Below are 18,392 nucleotides of genomic sequence, written 5' to 3' on the forward strand. Positions count from 1 at the left end.
AGACCTAGAACTCAGTAGTTATTACTACATTATTACATGAGTACTCCACCAACCAGTCTTTAAACTCAGCCTTCATTTTGATCTCAACTCCACTCCCGGTGTGAGACACCACGTTTTGTGACTGTATTTTTCACAGTTGTGGCTCAACCATGGAATAAATCTGACCAGAGACAGACAGACGGACAAGTAAACACCTGCCAAAGTCCTCAAACTGTCTCTGTGATGTTCCCACTACAAAAGGTGTCTCCAGGACCACATTTTGTCATGATGACACACGAGGTGAAAACAGTACCTGCCTCACACTGTTGCAGCTGGTAAAAACTGTCCACCACAGTTTACAGACCAAGTGTCTGGCTGGAAAGCCAAGACAGATTGCATCAGATTTATATGTGTGTAAATGAAAATGAAAGTGTATTAAATCTCATCGGCCGTGCCCCTTTTACCTCCACATAAACTGGTTTCGATAATCTCTCTGAACTACTTTTGTCTGGCCCTGTCTGACTTTGTTGCAGCGATGTTGCCGTGTTCACTGTTTTCAGTACTAAGCGTGTACAGTGTTATCACAGCTGATGAGAATGACGGACAAAAATGACAAAAACAAGACACAAGTTGTAATAAACCAGAATTATTAGAATGAATTCATGTCCTGAATCCTAATTTCTCTGCCAAAGAACTTGGAACTATTTGTTATGAGAGATAAGTATTGTTGTAAAGAGAACTAATATGTTGCTTTGCCAAATCATAATGTGGGCAGTGTTTTCTGAATCAATGTGAAATGTGCCAACTCTCTGAGTCTCTCTGTCTCTCAATGCACAAAAATCTGTCCTCATTTTCATAACAGCATCGCCAGTTCTTTGGGCAGCCATTGCAAAAGCAATTAGCATGGTATACCGATAAGTGACCTTTCTCGCCGTTCTAATTATATGGTTTATTCCACAGGCTTGATTGGCTCCAGGTGTTTCATCTCAGCTGATTGGTCTGATTCAAAGTTCTGCTCTGGCTGATTGGTCAAAATCAAAGCGATGATTCTCCTGATTTGTCTTATTTCAGAGCTCTGGAGTGCTGCACCAACTAAACCACTCGACGGAGCTGATTATCCCACCTCCTGAGCCCGGCAAATTGGTTCAATCAAAAGCGTGATTAGTTGAATCAGTTGTTTTAAATAGAATAAAAGCCCACAGTCTGTGCAGCACTCCACCGCTCTTTTCAAGCTAGCTCAGATGCACCGGCTCACGGCGACAGACGAAAGTGCTCCTGTCAGGCCATTTGTCAAGTGCCGTGTCAAAGAAAAAAGAAATTTATAGTGGAAGGATGAGAGTATTACCTTTTATGTCTAAATCAGCTGATATGTAGCTTAAGGGTGCAGCAGGGTGAAGGTCATGACTTCTCGCCTTAAGAGTGCTCTTGACCCTTAACAGGTAGACCCCATTGGTTCTGCGCCCACACCCCCTCCCTCCTCCCCATGACTTCATTGCTCATGCACGATGTTGATACAATTCCACAATTGCGTGCTGAACAAAGTGTATTTATTTCTGTTGTACTTTTTCTTTTTGTAAATTTGAATAAAAAAGGAACTATTTCAAAGAGATGAGTCAGACCTGCTCTGTGCTCCTTTCTGCTGTCTCCTGAATTTCTGGATAATCAGACTTCAGCTGCTCGCGTCTTCCTGATGTCTGTGTGTGTGTGTGTGTGTTTGTGTGTGTATGTATGTGTGTGTGTGTGTCTGCAGGAGGAAGAGACGAAGCGATTGAGAGTTGTGTTGTGCGGTGCATACAAATGTGTGTGCACCTTGTGAGCATGTGTCTTGCTGTGAGTAGGTGGGTGTGCCTTGTCAAATTGGCCCCTTGAAATTTTCAAACCACAGACTGTGTGTGTGCGTGTGTGTGTGCATGTGCGTGTGTGTGCGCGTGTGTGTGTGTGCATTTGTGTGCGTGTGTGTGCATGTGTGTGTGCGTGTGCGTGTGTGTGCGTATGCGTGTGTGTGTCTGACTGCAGGATGAAGGAACACCTTGTCTGGTGTGATCCAGCCCGATAGGTGGATGTGAGGTCAGTAATAGAGGACAGACGGAGAGTTCTGCAGAGCAATCACGCTTTCAGACGGAGGGGGAGAGTTCTCTGTTTGTTCGCCCGCAAAAAAAAAAAAAGGGGGGGGGGGGGGGGGGAGAAAAAGGACATTTTGAACTCCAGAGCAGCAGCAAATAGAGCAGACCTGACAGCTGCGACTGAATAATACGAGGCCCCTTTACCAACCCTTGCAGCTCCCCTGTATTCCGCAGCGTTGGCTGGCTGAGTGATGGATCGGGGAGATGTGCGCCATTGCTGTGTGACTGAATAGCTGGTTAAAAAGATTTATTACAATAATCAAATATGAAGGAGGGGATTATTTCTACATGATGGTTTAGAGAATGATCGTGTTAGCTGGGTCTCTGCTTGATTACAATGATAATACCCGCCTCAAGTTAGGAGAGGGAGAGAAGCTGAGAGAGGGAGAGGGGATGGGATGGAGAGAACCATATTAGCAGTTAATATGCAAGTCTGTTGCATTACATAAAACTGTATTTGTGATTGGGTTAGAGCTGATTCTGCAGAGTGCTGAGGAGAAAGCCCTCTGCCTTCTCAGTCACTGTCTGTGCATCCCCCTAATGATTATGCGATTCATAAGCTGACTTGCCGCCGCCCCCCCCCCCCCCCCATGGAAACAACATCCTGTATCTGAAGAGGAGGTGAAGGCAAAACAGAGATTTGACTTGCTTTAACCCCCCACTCTCCGCCAGCAGCCTGATAAAGTGCATCAGCTTGTAACCAACACAACACCCTTATCGATTTACGACTATATGTACATTTATCAGTCTGCCTCCAGCATCAACACTGCAATGCAGCATTCTAGGTGAGATGCGCTGTCATGGCACTGTCAATAATTACAGCATGCATAATTGATCATAGTATAATGGCGGCGCTGGAGATAAAATGGGCGCTGTTAAAGCCCATACACCTGGGAATGACTAACTATGCACTGTAGTGGAGAGCTACACACACTCTCATATTCAATGTGCTGCAGGATTGCATCACGGGACACACAAGTTGGTGTGTGTGTGTGTGTGTGTGTGTGCATGTGTGAGTGAATTCTAGTACATGGAGATTCCTCATTCTGTTTGAACCTTACTGACACACAAAATCCTTCTGGCTATTCAACTCAGTGTGTGTGTGTGTGTGTGTGTGTGTGTGTGTGTGTTTCAGTGTGCGTACAGTGTGTGTCTGCACTTGTGCATCTTTGCATTTCAAGTACGTATGGGCTTGAAAGGCTGCGGCTTCTAAACACAAGTAAAGTGTGAGGGACTTTCAGCAGCTGCCGAACTCAAAGCTGGAGTAACTTTGTGGATGTGACAGCTTCCTGCCCTGTAGTTAAAAGTCTAACTACCTCCTAAGTAGCTTTTAGCTCCACCTGTCCCTCTGGTGTTTTACACCCGCCCGTTCCTCTTCCTCACCTCCTCTTGTCTTTCTCCCCCTTCTCTCCCGCGCTCTCTCGCTCATGCGTTTCACTCGGGACGCTCTCAGAGTTCACTGGCTCATTTGAAGTGGAAAATTAAATCTTCATTAACAATCTTAATTAGAGTTCGATCTCCCCGTAGCAAGCCGACAGGGAATCCATAGTGTAACAGGGGGAGACCTGGAGCAGGAGTCGGTTTTCGGGAAGGTTGCTGGTGCTGGGGGATTAGTGGGGGTAATTAGTGAATGGGAACTTAAGGGTGAATTACACAAGAGGTGTTTACACTTCAGAGGCAAAAAAGGGAGGGTGGGGGGTGGGGTGGATGGAGGTGGGGGATAATTAAAGTGGCCCACTGGTTGATGGCGGACACTGGAGTGAGAAATCCACCATGTGCAAAATGCATGTTGGTGAGCATGCAGGTCCCGTTTCTGCATTGTTGGCAAACTAGAGCTGAGTGGGGGAGAGGGGTTAGAGGGGGGGTGGCTGGGGGTGAGGGCATTATTAGTCAGAAATCTTCATTGGAATTCTTCTTGTCTTGCCTTTTGGTGACATGGTGTTACTTGAGGCGACATAATCCCTTATCATGCTTCCATAAGCATAGAGCATTTGCCTAATACCAGACAGTAATCATTCAAAGACACTGCTAAGCATGCGGCCCAATGCTCCCGCTCTTATCCAAATTCAGCAGAACACTATTTAACTACTGCGTGCAGGGATTGGACAGCAAAAAAAACAATTAGTGTATGCCCTCGCACAATTAAAATATACATTATGTTCCTAGAAATGAAAGCAGGAAACGTCACTTGTCTTTGCAGCACTTCCTCTCAGTGATGGATGTCTTCTCTCACTGTACTTCTATTGTATCTATCCGTCCAATCAGAGGCCATCAAAATCCCTCTGCAGCTCTCTTTGTGGAGGCAATGAGCTGAGAAGAGATTTTTGCCTGAAGGAAACTAGACAAGTTGAACTAGCCCAGGACTTCATCCTGTGACAGGAGGCCCACGAAGGCAGCGCAGCAACGCTGGCCTAAGTGTGATTGCGTTTGTCCCTGTAGAACAGGTTATTTGTTTAGCTGTCCAGCCGCTGCTTTATTTGCAGAGAACATACAGATACACGCGGCCTTGGAACATTTCCAAATGGTGAGGGCAGGCGATTGTGTCTGGACCTTCGTTTTATTTATCTGCTCTGTGCGGTTTCCCTGGGAGCCGAGCTGGTCGAGCGCTTGGAGCAGGGTGATCATATCTGTGGTAATGTTGCTGTGGTTTCTGAAGACAGGGGAGAGAAATATGTAGACATGTGTGATGGTGTGTGAGTGTGTCGGGAAGTGACAGACTCTATTTACACAGCTGACCATTAGATACAAAAAGTAAAAGTGAACATGATAGCCAATTATAGACACAAACACAGAGACAGAGGGAGGGAGTTAAGTGCGTTCATTAGCCCTTGGAGTCAGATTGGTTAATTGGTCAATGAAGTGAGAAGAATAATAAGTTGAAGGGGATGTTATGCCTTTAGTGAAATGTTCACAGGGATTTATTTTCATCAGCTGCTCCTGTTATTGTCCTACACAGATCATGAAGCAATGTTAACAGCTGCAGTGTTAACACTGCATATTATTGTCTATATTTCCTCTTTATTTTCTGCCCATGATTTTTTTCCCCTTTTATCTTGACTCATTTATGCTCAGAGGCTTTAATGATGTAGACTGGGAAATAGGGCTGCCTACAGCCGTGCCCTCTCGGCTGGTGATGTAATATGCTGCCCATTATTTCACTTGTATTACTATTAATTTTCTATTATTTGGATTGTGCTTATTCCAGAGCCTGTGCTTGTTTTTGTTTTTGCTGACTTGGTGGTTTTGCTTCTTGTGGAGTCAGTGCACCTCTGTAAATCACTACCTGTGATGTTATTACAAGACCATATAAACACACGGTTCATCATAAATATTTAAAATATAATGTTTTGGATCCAACATTGCGTAACCATATTGGATACAGTGTAAAATGATAAATTCAGCTTGCTAAGAAAAAAGTAACACAGTTTTCTCAAAGCACCTTTAAGGCTGTTAAAACTGTCTTCTTCTCTGACTGATGTATCACACGTGTGTTATCCAGCTCTTCATTGAAGTTATACGAGTGAAATATTCACTCCCTAGCCTCCATTATGTTTATGCCTGCAGCATTCATCAAATAGAAATGTTTTAGATGTGATGTGTATGCAGTAATTCTTACTAATTTCTCCAAAATTCAGTTTCACTTCTGTGATTTCTTTATAAACTTTGGGATCTCTACTAGAATTTAAATTCATAGTAATTGGCTGCACAGCATGAATTCATACAAAGTGTTCAACCAGGTAAGACACGCCGACACAAAGCTGAGGATTATCAGCTGAGCATACAATCACTACACCGCTATTCACTGATAAAATTCAAGATATGAAGGATTGGAAATAAACGAGCACTCAGTAACAACAAATCATCCATGACATAGCTCAACAAAAAGAAGCACGGGCAAAATTTAGATGTTATCAGAAAGGTCTTAAGTCAAATACTTCCTTTAGTTCATGTGGAGATAACATTAACGGCATATACACAGTGAAAACAACCTCCAGTTTAAGGTCTCATCTTACTGCAGTGGCATTGAGGTGTACTCCAGGGTGTGTCAGTACACCGTTACATCACTGTGGGGGTGTGGTAATAGGGGCCATGAAACACACAGTTAGTTAAGCCTTGAATGGAGTGTGTTCACGGTCTGCCAGACCCGTTAACCATCCCACTGTTTCGGAAATTCACGACAATAACAATAATGGACAAACTCTGATCTGGTCATTGCAGGAGATTTCATTAAAGCTCCCACTGTTCCACTGAAACTAAAACCACAGCATGCCCAGCAACACCGACATAATCAGGCTCTCCCAGCTTCATGTATTGGTTTGTGTCTGCTGCCACCTGCTGGAATAATAACCTCTTAAAACGTCCCTGCTTATGTTCACTCCGAGGCCGTGTGCAGCCTATCCCAGCATGCTCAGAGTGAGCACCCTTCGTACATCATCTGTTCATTACTTGTAGAGACTATCACACCCTCAGCCAATTAAAATTCTCCATCCTGCCTGACCTGGATGTCTTTGGGACTTGAGGAAAAATAAAATCTACTCCCACGGGATGAAGGCTGCAGCTGAGGAATCAGACCATCTTGTTGGGAGATTAACACACCGGGGTTCAGGCTCCAGAACATTTTGCCTAACTGATGGGGAGAAATTCAATTTGGGTGAACAGCTTGTTAAAATGATTTATTGCAGTAATCCAATAAAACGTGAAGGAAGGGATTATATCTGCATGATGCGTTTGAGAATGATCATAATTGGAGCTTTACTTGATTACAGAAATAACCGGTGTTTGTGATTGTGTTCGCTGATTCTGCACCGTGCTGGAAAACACGTCATATGAAATGACATTTATAGACTGTACGGTACGGTGTCATCCAGCTGAACCACAAAGTTGCAAAAAACTTAAAACTTGCATGAAGTCACTTCAGAAATCCTGAAATTGGGATAGATGTCATGAATGTGAAGAGCTGTAATCCTGCTTCAGCGATGTAAAAGCACTAAAGGTATTATATTTTGTGTATGATACCTGCATGACAGCTGAAAGAAGATTATGTAAGTCGGACTGGCTTTCTGTAAGGCGTCTGACGAGCATCCTGTCTGAAAAGACGATCCACGAGTAAGATTGTGTCATGTTTATTCAAAAACCCAAAGTATAAACTATAGAATAATGGACAGGAGTTTACTATTACTCCTATAAAGTGATCTCCTAATGAGGCAGTTGACCAGAATTTGCTAAATGTGGGTCTGATCATGTTTCAGCTGTTAATGAGGGTCCGGGTTTACAGGACCCCAGGCAGCTCCTTCAGGGGTAAACTGCACTATAATGGTCCAGTCTGTCATTTTTTGATGAAGTATGTTCATATAATTGGAGAGCTTGGATTATAAATCAAAAGACAGCGTTCTGTGCTTTCCTTATCTGCTGATGATTACATTTATAAGTTTGGAGTGATGGCAGATTTCAGTCTTGAGATCTGTTGGTTCATATTTGGATCACAGACTTTTAAAGCTTTCAACACTTCTTTTTTTTTTCTTCACACTCTGACTAAATGTGGCGTCAGAGACAAACTGGTCAAACAAGACCTCGGGCATTTACAACCTTAAACTACACCACAGTCTTTGCAGAACTAGATCTAATTTTCCAAAACATAATCACTCAGAAGCAGCGACATTACGACAGGTTATAGTCGCGGTTTCTCCGGTGGGCAAATGACAGTTTAGGGTATTATATGTACTTTTCCCTCCTCCACTTTTCACACCATGGGTTGTTTTTTCTCAGACCTCACCTCAAATGGCTTCCACTCAGTGATGATTCTCTTTCATGTCCATCTGTCTGCTCTTCTCCAAGCCTCTGCCTGCCTCCTACTCTTTACTCCCTGACTTCATATCCTTCATATCGAACAATCAGATTCAAAATGTGCTGCCTAACATCATGACCGGGCCATGCTGAGACACTACCGCACCGTACCGACTGTCTCAGGCATTTTGCAACATTATACAGAAGAACCTCTTTCACTATTGCCATGTTTGAGTTTATCTTCCCTGCTGGATGACACCATGAAAAATTGAAATTTTATACAGACTGAATTTTTTGCTGACACCTACAACAGATAAAGTAAATTACTGAAAATGTCTCCGAACTATAAAATGAAATTTTGACTCTTTCATTTAGAAAAGCTGTATCTGTAAGAGGGCCAATAAGGCTATAAATATCTCCTCTGTATGCAAAGTAGACTTTGGGTCGGCATCTTTTATCTAATTCTATTAGCTGTTTGTATTCTACTGGCTATTCTCCAACTCCAAGTCACAATAATTGCATTTTCCATTTTCCACATTAGGCTCAATTCCCCATCGAGCGGCAGCTACGAGAGGTCAAGAGAAAGTCTCCTATGAGAGACTTCAGCGTAAAAAGACTGAGATTAAGACTGGAAGACAATACCGCATTTGGTCTCAAGATAACAATTTAATATATTTTACAGACATACAGACTCAGTAGGTTTTATAACCCAGCTGTCCCGAATCCTTTTCCTCTGATCACTGCCATCAGTCCCCTGCTGATGCAGCAGTGGAAAATATAGACCACAGCTGCTTTTTTGATAGCTACTGTGAAGGATGGGCAAACAGCTGTCAATAAAATTAAGGGCAGAGAAGGGGGAAATTATAAATGGGCCCTAAAAGAGTTTAAATAAAGAAATCACACAGGGGAATAACAGTGGAGCAACTGTTCCATAATTAGGGCCACCGTAAATCTTTTGAAAGTGGATACTTAAAATTGTTTCCTCTTAAAGTGGTGAAAAACTTTTAGAGATCCTGGGGTGTATTCCAGATGGTCACCAGAAAAAAAACGAGCTGTCGTTTAGTTTTAAATTCCTAATTAGCACATATTTACTTTTATCATATTTTATTCTTCCAGGCTTTTACAGACTGTGCGTTTTTACTAACATTCAAAGAAAGTAATATTTTTTTGGTAGGACTGTAAGTTAACTTGAACACCACCACAACGTTCAGGCAAAGCAGCTAATTCCAGGTTCAGACTCTGTAAACTGTATGATTGTCTGGAAGTGTTAACACCACAGCAACTTCAACTTTCTTGCTTATATCACATTCATGGTCCTCAGACGGTGATTCCTAGACCTTTCATTTAGTGATACCAGCAGGTCTAAATGTCCTCTTGACCAACTCTTTGGTCCGTGATAAAGTTATGAAAAAACAATGACTAATTTCTTATAAAGTTTGCTCCAAAATTCAATGGTTCCCAGAGGATGAGCCCTAATCTGTCTGGAGCCCTACCACAGTCCCTCTAGCACCACCATCAGGTCAAAGTCTCTCCTACTCCAAAGTGTTGGACCGTGACAGGTTGTCTCAGACGCTGATGGCTGATTTTCATTGACATTTGCTGAGAAATAACATGGTCCCCGAAGAGTGAGTCCTAATGTTTGTGGTGTCTCTGATCTGTCTTCTACTACTAACCAGACGTGACATGTTCCTCTTGTCTAGGACTCATTCAACTTAATGAGCACATTGACGATTAGAATTTACCACAATATGAAAGAAACAACTGCACTTGTAACACTCATTGCTTGCTAATGATGTTGAGATTGCAGCAGCAATCATTTTCATGCTTGCAGGATTTTCTGGTGCTCAATATGTGATTCCTTGTGATTTTGCTGATTTCTTAATTTAAGATCTTTTAATCTTCTTTTAAAACCCTCGTGTCAAATTCTCTCTGCAGCAACTACTTTGGTCCATGATGAAGTATCTGAAAAACTAATGGCTTTTTTTTTTGTCATTTTGCCGAGAGGATGAGACCTAAAGTTTCTGTTGCCACTTGTCCTTTCCTCTAGCAACACCATCTCATTACAATATTTTTTTTATACACCTAAAAGAATCTAAATTTAATGTGCAGTTGGGGGATAAACCATTTTAACTGTAATGCCTTAATGTTTTTTTCCCTACAGCACCACCATCAGGTATGTTATGGTACTGTAGCATTCATTGATATTTTGTCCTTTACTGTTTAAGACTGTCACTGGCTCTTTTTCTTCTAATACAGGATTAGCATGTGGCTAATGTTGTCTTTATTGTAGGACACTGACCTGAACTGACTTGGCATCCATCCATCCACTCTTATTGTTAATTAATACACTGTCTATTGATGACTAGAATTAAGTAGGGGATTACACTAACACACACACACACACACACACAAACTAACACGTACACACACACGAAGCAGTGTGAGATAATTAGTTTATTTTTACATTTTTATATTAGTTCCAAGGATGCAACTAATTACCCAGGATCATTTCATATAATGTTCCACTTTTTTGGGAACATGCTGAAAGAAGGTGCAGAATTAATATCATTGTAGTCGGTGAGTCCTTGAGAAAGGTAATGTTCGAATAACTTTGAAAAATGGGGTTATTCAAAGTTGGTAGAGTTTGTCTTGTGTTCTCACTGTGGACACATGTCACTGATTTATTTTTTCACATCTCTCTTTTTCTCCGTTGCTGTTGAAGTCAAAGACTTGAAATAGAAGGGAGAGGATATTTGTCACTTGTACAAAGCCATCGAGAACATTTCCTCCACTGTTTGTTTTGTTGCCTTCTGGTCATTGAAAAGTAATTTGATCTGGAGTCTCTGATCGATTAGTGACTTTGTGTTCTACCATTGCCTCTGCTGCAAAATATCAAAAGGTACAACTGTTTTGAAATGGGCTCTGTCACAGTTCAGGGTATTGCTGTTTATACTTCAAACCCTGAAAGAGTGGTAGTGACATGTTGTCTACCAAACTGCCAGTCCTTCTTCTAAGATTTTTACTTTGATGTTCGAAGTGGCAAAGGCTGCACTGCATATAAATCTTTGCCTTAATAAATCATTAATCCTGTATCAACACCCCTGAGAAAATTCCACTGTCAGTGAACTTGTTTCAAAACCTGTTTTCAACTAAAGTGAAGTTATTTTGAAGAAAACAGACTCCTGACTCCACTTTGTTTAAAGCCTGCGCTAACGACAAATGATCATAATACATATTATTTACAGAGTGATTTTCAAGATACCCAACGCCTCCTCATTGAAAGCCCTGTCATGGCTTGTTGTCGGATGGCGGGGATAAGAGGTGAGCATCCAATCAACAGAGAGTGCAGGATGGCGTGTGTTGGTGGAACAGGTCAAAGAGGTTATGGAGGGCTTTGTTTGATACTTTGCGGGACGGGAGGTCAGTGAAGGCTCTGAGTTATAGTTGAACTTCTCTCACTCGAGTCAGATTTGTGAACTCCAGGTAAGATCTTTGGACTGTGTATGAGCTAAAATTACACGAAACACTGAGAAATAGATGCACTTGTTGCATGACAGCTCTGTTATCCTCTCTAGTCCTTTTTCTTTCAGCTTGACCAGCCCTCTGCCATCCTGAAGAAACCCACCATGCACTCAGCTCTCTCTGAGAGATAGACTATAGCCTTGAGGGCAGATCATGGCAGGAGTCTCCAGCACAAATATCCTCAGAACAAACAACAGAATCTTTGATCATGTTCATGTCAACAAAACTCCTGCGGCTTATATTCCCATCTGGAGATTTCTATCATACACAATAGTGTGCATTGGACCAAACCATAGTGTATAGGATCAGCTAACTGCAAACTGTACCTGCCATCCCTGAAAATCTTCCCCAAAAAAGACAATTTATTATATCACAAATGTAGTATGTAGTATCCCTGGCTCTGTATTATAAAATATACATTTGGTTTAGAAAAATACAGTGATATTTGCCAAGAAAGAAGGAGTAGCTGATATTTGATGCAGTAGGTGCAAAGGAATTAGTGAGTGGACTTAAATTTTCTGCCGTTTGTGCTCACACTGATCATTTAAGTGTGCTGTACTTAGCTGAAGCACCTTGTAGTGAAAATTCATGCAAAGCTGTACAAAATAACAAAATAACGAATAAAAAATGTGCATAATGATTATGGCTTTGCAAGTGTTGCAGGTCTTTTATTATTGTTAAACTTTTTTGTGCATTTTTTGTTATTTTCTGATTTTCAGCCTATGGTAATATTTTCTGTCGAACCGAAACCGTTCCTCCACTTTCTCCGTCAGTACTACTCTATCAGAAGCAAAAGCTTCCCAACTCATTCCCACCATCAAAGAGCGTGAAGAGGTGTTGAGATATCTTAGAAAAAATGTAAAAGCTATGCAAGTAATTAATATTGGTTTGATCTCAATCACGAGCTGTGGCTAAACACTGGCTAATTGATCATTGCTCACTAATTTAGGGAAGGTGATGTGTTGAACAGTCTATAAGATTGTTATTTAGGGCTATTCAAAGATCTAGAGCAGGTTTTGTACTTGTAATAATACATCTTTAAACTATTATAAAGTGAAAATGTTACATTAGCTTATTGCCTGTGTAACCCCAGTCCCATGTAGCTAGGAAATATTAACTGACAAATAATTGGGGTGTTGTAGTACAGTGGGACGGGGCCCGAGTTCGTCTGGAGATGGCGCTACCTGTGATAAACGTGATATAAAATAACTCGGCGGTGCCTCCAATAACATTTAAGAAGTAACACAAAATGTTGGTACTTACCCTTTAAAATAAAAGTTCCCTTTAACCTATTTAATATGTATACAAAAAATATCACCCTTGTAAACACAACACAGGATTTAGAGGAAACAACAATAATTATTTATTGTAAGGTTACTAATTGGATTTCCAAATTAGTCAAATAGTTCACTGTTGACTTTTAAGTAGGCCTATGCATTGATAAAAATATTCAAAACTCTCATTTGGTCTGGAAGGTTTAACACACAAATGATGAACCCAATGATAAAATGTGAAATCTAATAAACAAATAAACTCAAATGTCCACAGCCCACACTCACACACACATTCACGCAGGGCTATTAAATATAAAGAAAACGTTGCAGGCCTGGTCGATGCTTGTGAGCGTGGAGGCCGAAAACGAATGGCCGTTTCACTTGGTTTTAACCAGCATAAACAAATAAAAGCACGTGCACAGTGTTAATGGTGTACTCACGAGTCCAGCAACAGTCAGAGAATAAGATGGAAAAGGGGCAAAAGGCAAGGTGCAGTTTCAACGGCAAGCAAATGGAGCGTGCAGCAACACAGTGCGGTGAGCCACGTTCAAGTACAGCAGCTACAGTCTCCCTCCAAAGGTCCAGGGCTCTCCCGGTCCTCACTCTCTCCCTCTTATGGCAAATGTCCGGTCCTGAATCACATAATTCTTCTTAGTAACTAAGTTACAGGCTTATTCATGGCGAAAAACCAACAGTAGGTCTTAAACAAATTAGCAATTGCTAACTGCAATGCAGAATTAACCATAGGCTAGTCTATGAGCAGGCTAAGCTAAAGGCTAGCAGCGATTAGCAATTCAGCTCGTCTTTAACACATTACAAATTACACAACAGCACAAAGTACATTAAAACACATGAATTTACCTCTGGCAGCTTCTCAGAGTTCTCACACATAAACCAGGGGACGACTCTCCGTCCGTCTTGGGAGTTAGTAGTATTTTATTTACTTTACAATCTACAGCTATCCATCTCGGATGCCGATAACACAGCCTCGGCTGTCGCTAATGTGCTGCGGCACGTCAGGGATGCTAAGCACCTCCTACCTGAACAAGGTGAGGACAGGATTGGCTAAGGCTACATACATTCAAAGATGAGAGATTAAAGAGATGCTTCACTACCCCACAAACAAACGTGGTCAATCATATGGATCTTAAAACTAACACCACCCTTTTATCTCTGACTTTTAACTGTATACGAAATGACTTTTTAAACATATTTACACTTCATGAACTATTATTTATTAACAACACAAACATTTTAATATCTGTATATGAATGAATGAAAATAATAGCCACAGGGCTACACCTGTTTACCTGCTTATTTGCTTTATCACCGGTTGCAAACAGTGTTTCTGAAATATTTCTTTGAGATATAATGAATAGAAAGACTGTGCCTGTCTCCAGCTCCACCTTAAGACGGAGAACCCGAGTTGATGTAGATAAACGACTTCAACAAATTAGGGTTGACTGCACAAACTTTTCTGACTTTCAAACGACAACAGAGAGGGTCCTTGGAGATATCAGTGGAGAGTTTTTTGGAGAAAGCCTAAATTGTAGAGATAAGACATGTTCAGACATTGCAACTGGAGTAGTGTTTAGTGAGGAGGAAGGTGGCATGGAAGTAGACACAGACATATCTGAGGGTTTTGTGGTTGTAAAGTCTGACAAACCGTACCAACAAACATTTCAAGTGGTGATATTGATACCGTTACTAGGATTGTGTCTGTTGCTCTCGGCTGTTGTGCAGCTAGTGACGTCAGTGACTTTAGGCTCATCTTGTAACTGATGACTGTAACTTGAGATTGTATGGACCCAGTAGACCGAGTGAATACACGTCGATCGGTTCACCGTGTTGTAACCACTTTACATTGCTGTTAGGAGATCAGCCATGATTGAAAGTGAACTAGGTCTTTACATTTCTCAGGAGATTTCAGCATCCCTCTGTGTTTATCAGGACCTGAGCCAGTACAGATGTAATACGGCCTCCACCCGTCTCACCAACGGCAGAGAGTCCAGACAGTGAGGAGGGTCTCGGTGAGTAACATGCTATCATTCACTTTTAAAAGTAAGACTTGTCTATACCACTGATTAAATCAGACCTGCAGTGTGTACATGTTCGTAGTAGGAACTACTCAATAAGAACTCTGCTTAATGACTTTACTGCTCAAAGCTATAAAACTCTAAAAACAACCACGATATGCTGATGGATTTCACTCTAGGTTACGATGCAGGTCTGTTGTAATGTGTTGCAATAACCCTCAATAAAGCGCTGTGAACAAGTTGTAAAAAGAAAAACAAGACTTTGTGAATAAAACCAAACACAGAGACAATGACAAAATGCTTTGTGTAAAACTTTGTGCTCAAAGTTCTGTGTGTGTGTGTGTGTGTGTGTGTGTGTGTGTGTGTGTGTGTGTGTGTGTGTGTGTATAGGCTCAAATTGGGGTCAAAATGATTTTGAGTTTGTAAAGTGATGTTCACAAATGATTCCAATGTTTGTAGTTGTAAATCAACGTTTGTAAACCTGTAAAATAAATCTGCTTGAGAAATTCAAGTTTGCGTATGTGAAACAATTGCGCTTTTGTCAAATACATTTGTATTTATTGAAACTCTGAATCAAATATCAACAAACGATCAGTGTTGATGTTGAACAAAGACACTGTAAAAGAAGAAATGGATTTGTGTCGCGATACGGAGCAGAAAACTGTAAAACTCCTCAAGTTCCCACAGTGTGTGTGAAACTGAAGTTACACACTTGTCAGTGTCAACTTGGGAATGTTGCACTCACACAGTTTTACATTTTATCTCTGCACACAGACGTCCACAAAAGCATTTCTTCTTTCCCTGTGTCTTTGTTTATCATCACCACTGATCATTTGTTCAGTTTTCATTCACTCTGTCTTAACAAATACAAATCTCTTTGCCACAAGCACAATTGTTTCACATTCGCAAACTTGAATTTCTCATGCAGATTTATCTTACAGGTTTACAAACGTCGATTTACAACTACAATCATTGGAATTATTTGTGAACATCACTTAACGAGCTCAAAATCATGCTAAGTCGGGGGGCGCACAAGCCAGCAGTGTGAGCTTATTTTGTTCAGTCGTCACAGCTTCAAATGGCTTTTTGAGGGACACCTGCAGTGGCCGAGGTCAGTGTCAGGATGAGTCTCTACCACATGAATGAAACTGAAAGTAACATCCTTTGTGCAGATTGAAACATGAGGAGTGAAGTACACGCACCGAGCAGCAGGAACATTCAAAAGTTCTCCAGGAATTTTCTAGTATTTATGATAATATCTCTTTCTGCTCGTTCTTGTTCTTTAAGCTACAAATGATTGGTTTGAGCAATCTGGCCTTATCCCCCTCATCGTGCATGATGATCCTTCAGGATATTTGCATATGTGTAGGGAAAAGAACAAACTTTGACAGCTGATCCTCTTATTGTACAGTAGCCGACATCCTGACGAGATCTTCACTGAGCATTTCTCTCCGCTCAAGATGAAAAAGTATAATAATATAAAAAGGTCTAATATTTCACGTCATACTCCAAACTTCCACATCAGTCAAATATTAATGTAATTAAAAAATGAATTAACTGTAAAATGAATCAACTGATTGCATGTAGCTTGAGTGAATTGAATCTACTTACGGACACAAATGCATAGACAATTATTATTTCTGTAGCTTTTTATCCAAATTGAGTTCATTGTTTTGGTTTTGTGGCACATTAATGTTCAGGCATTTTTCAGGCATTGGGGCAGACCGAACCAGAAGCAAAAGGAAAATGATTATTGGACAGGACTCCAGCTAATATTTGTCTGTGTTTTTGATTTGTCCTTAATTCTTTTGTGATGTACTGGCTACATGTCTTTTAAAATAAAAAGATATCTTTACCTCAAAATCAGGACATAACAGAAACTACGGGTGTTTCAGAGGCTATTTGTAAGTTTTCTCTGCCGCAGATCGGAGGCTGCAGTGAGTTGCTATCGGAAAAATTGGCGAGTCTGGCTGGAACGGGCCGGGGCTAGCTGGCTAGCGTGCTAACATCAGAAGAAGAGAAGGAGTCGTAGAAACAAGTTAATATTGCTGTTGTTTTCCACCACTGGAGACGCTCATGGTGAGTAAAGGAATGAAGTTTGATGCTGCACTCACAATGTTTCTTCTAGACTGGTAAATAGACATCTGTTAATGCTAACGTTAGCTATGTAGCAACAGCAGAACAAGTTTATGGAGACTGAGTATAACAACAAAGCAAATTAGTTAATGGAATAACAAAGCATAGAGTTTAAAACCATATATTAGGTATTTTATACATGTATAGGTAGTTTTCATATCCGTTAAAAACATCTTATTTATTGGCACACCAAACTATAATCATAGAAATGTATATAATTATACAACAATTTGTGTGTCTTTAATTGCCTACTTTAAATGTATATTTATTGATTGTAACTAACTACTGAAATAGCGCGTAGTATTTCAGGTGGTGTATGGATTCTGGTGATTTTTATCACCACAATAAAAAAGGGCTATTAAAAAGGCAACAGAACACACAGTGTTTAAACTGTACAGAAACAGTGCGGCTGAAAAACGAAAATTAATTCAGTAAAATTACTCATGTACTGCTAGAAAATCTTCGTGCTGTAAATAAAAGCTGCACATGTAAACATTTCTCAGAGACGTGCCGCTCTGTTTAGTGGAAGAGAGGAAATTGTTTTGGTTGGCATTTACACACCAAATTAAGTTTTCATTACTGTTAATTTTAAGCTCAGAGCGCATATCTACATCTGCAGAGAATCAAACTACATTAACTATGCTTCATTCAATTTGAATTGAACAACATTATGTTTTGCCTGATGCAATAATGGTTGTGTCTGTTACCAGTAAAGAGTTCAAACACACAAACCTGCAGTCATTCTCAGTTTCTTCCACATTATATAGTTTTGGGCATTGCTCATTTTTAAACAGATTTGTTGCATGCTGGGAGAGACTCCAGCCCCCGAGCCCCAGAGAACGAACAGATGGGCAAAGAAAATTAATGAGTGACTGAATAAGGACCTGCATGTCTGCTTGACTTGGCTAATCACTGACTCTTGAGAAGAGAAGGAATACTAGTTTTTAGTGATTTTGTAATGTTTTACATCCTTCCATCATTTATCTAATATCAACATTTGTACATTAAAATAAATTTCTAATCTTTCTAAGTGTAATATAGAAAATACGCCTAAGAAGAGGGGGTCTTCATGACCAATCCATGTATTTACAATTCAAATTCTCTAATATCTGATGCTTGTTTTTGTCACAGTTTTCAAAGAACACTGTGCATGACATAATATTGTCTTGTTACCCATGAGAAATGTAATGCATTTTAAATGAAAGTGCCTGTTTGTTTGCAATAAAGAAAGACAAGAGCAAAGACAACTGCATCCATAACATTAAACATTGGCCATGGTCATCATAATCCTTCACTCAGGAGCATAAAATCCAAATATGACTGACTACATGGTTACTTTCTTTCACTGACGTTATGCATATCAATGAATAACATCAATGTTATTCATTTATTCATGGCTGCAACCTATTATTTTGCAACCTGACAGCCTCCGTGTGAAGGACTGTTATCCAAGAAAACTGAATTGACAGATGAGGCCATGAGAGACTTTGATCATGCTGGAGTTGTAATGACCCACTGTAAGGTGGATGTGGTATTCA

This window comes from Seriola aureovittata, chromosome 12, assembly GCF_021018895.1.
Source record: "Seriola aureovittata isolate HTS-2021-v1 ecotype China chromosome 12, ASM2101889v1, whole genome shotgun sequence".
NCBI classification, from domain to species: domain Eukaryota; kingdom Metazoa; phylum Chordata; class Actinopteri; order Carangiformes; family Carangidae; genus Seriola; species Seriola aureovittata.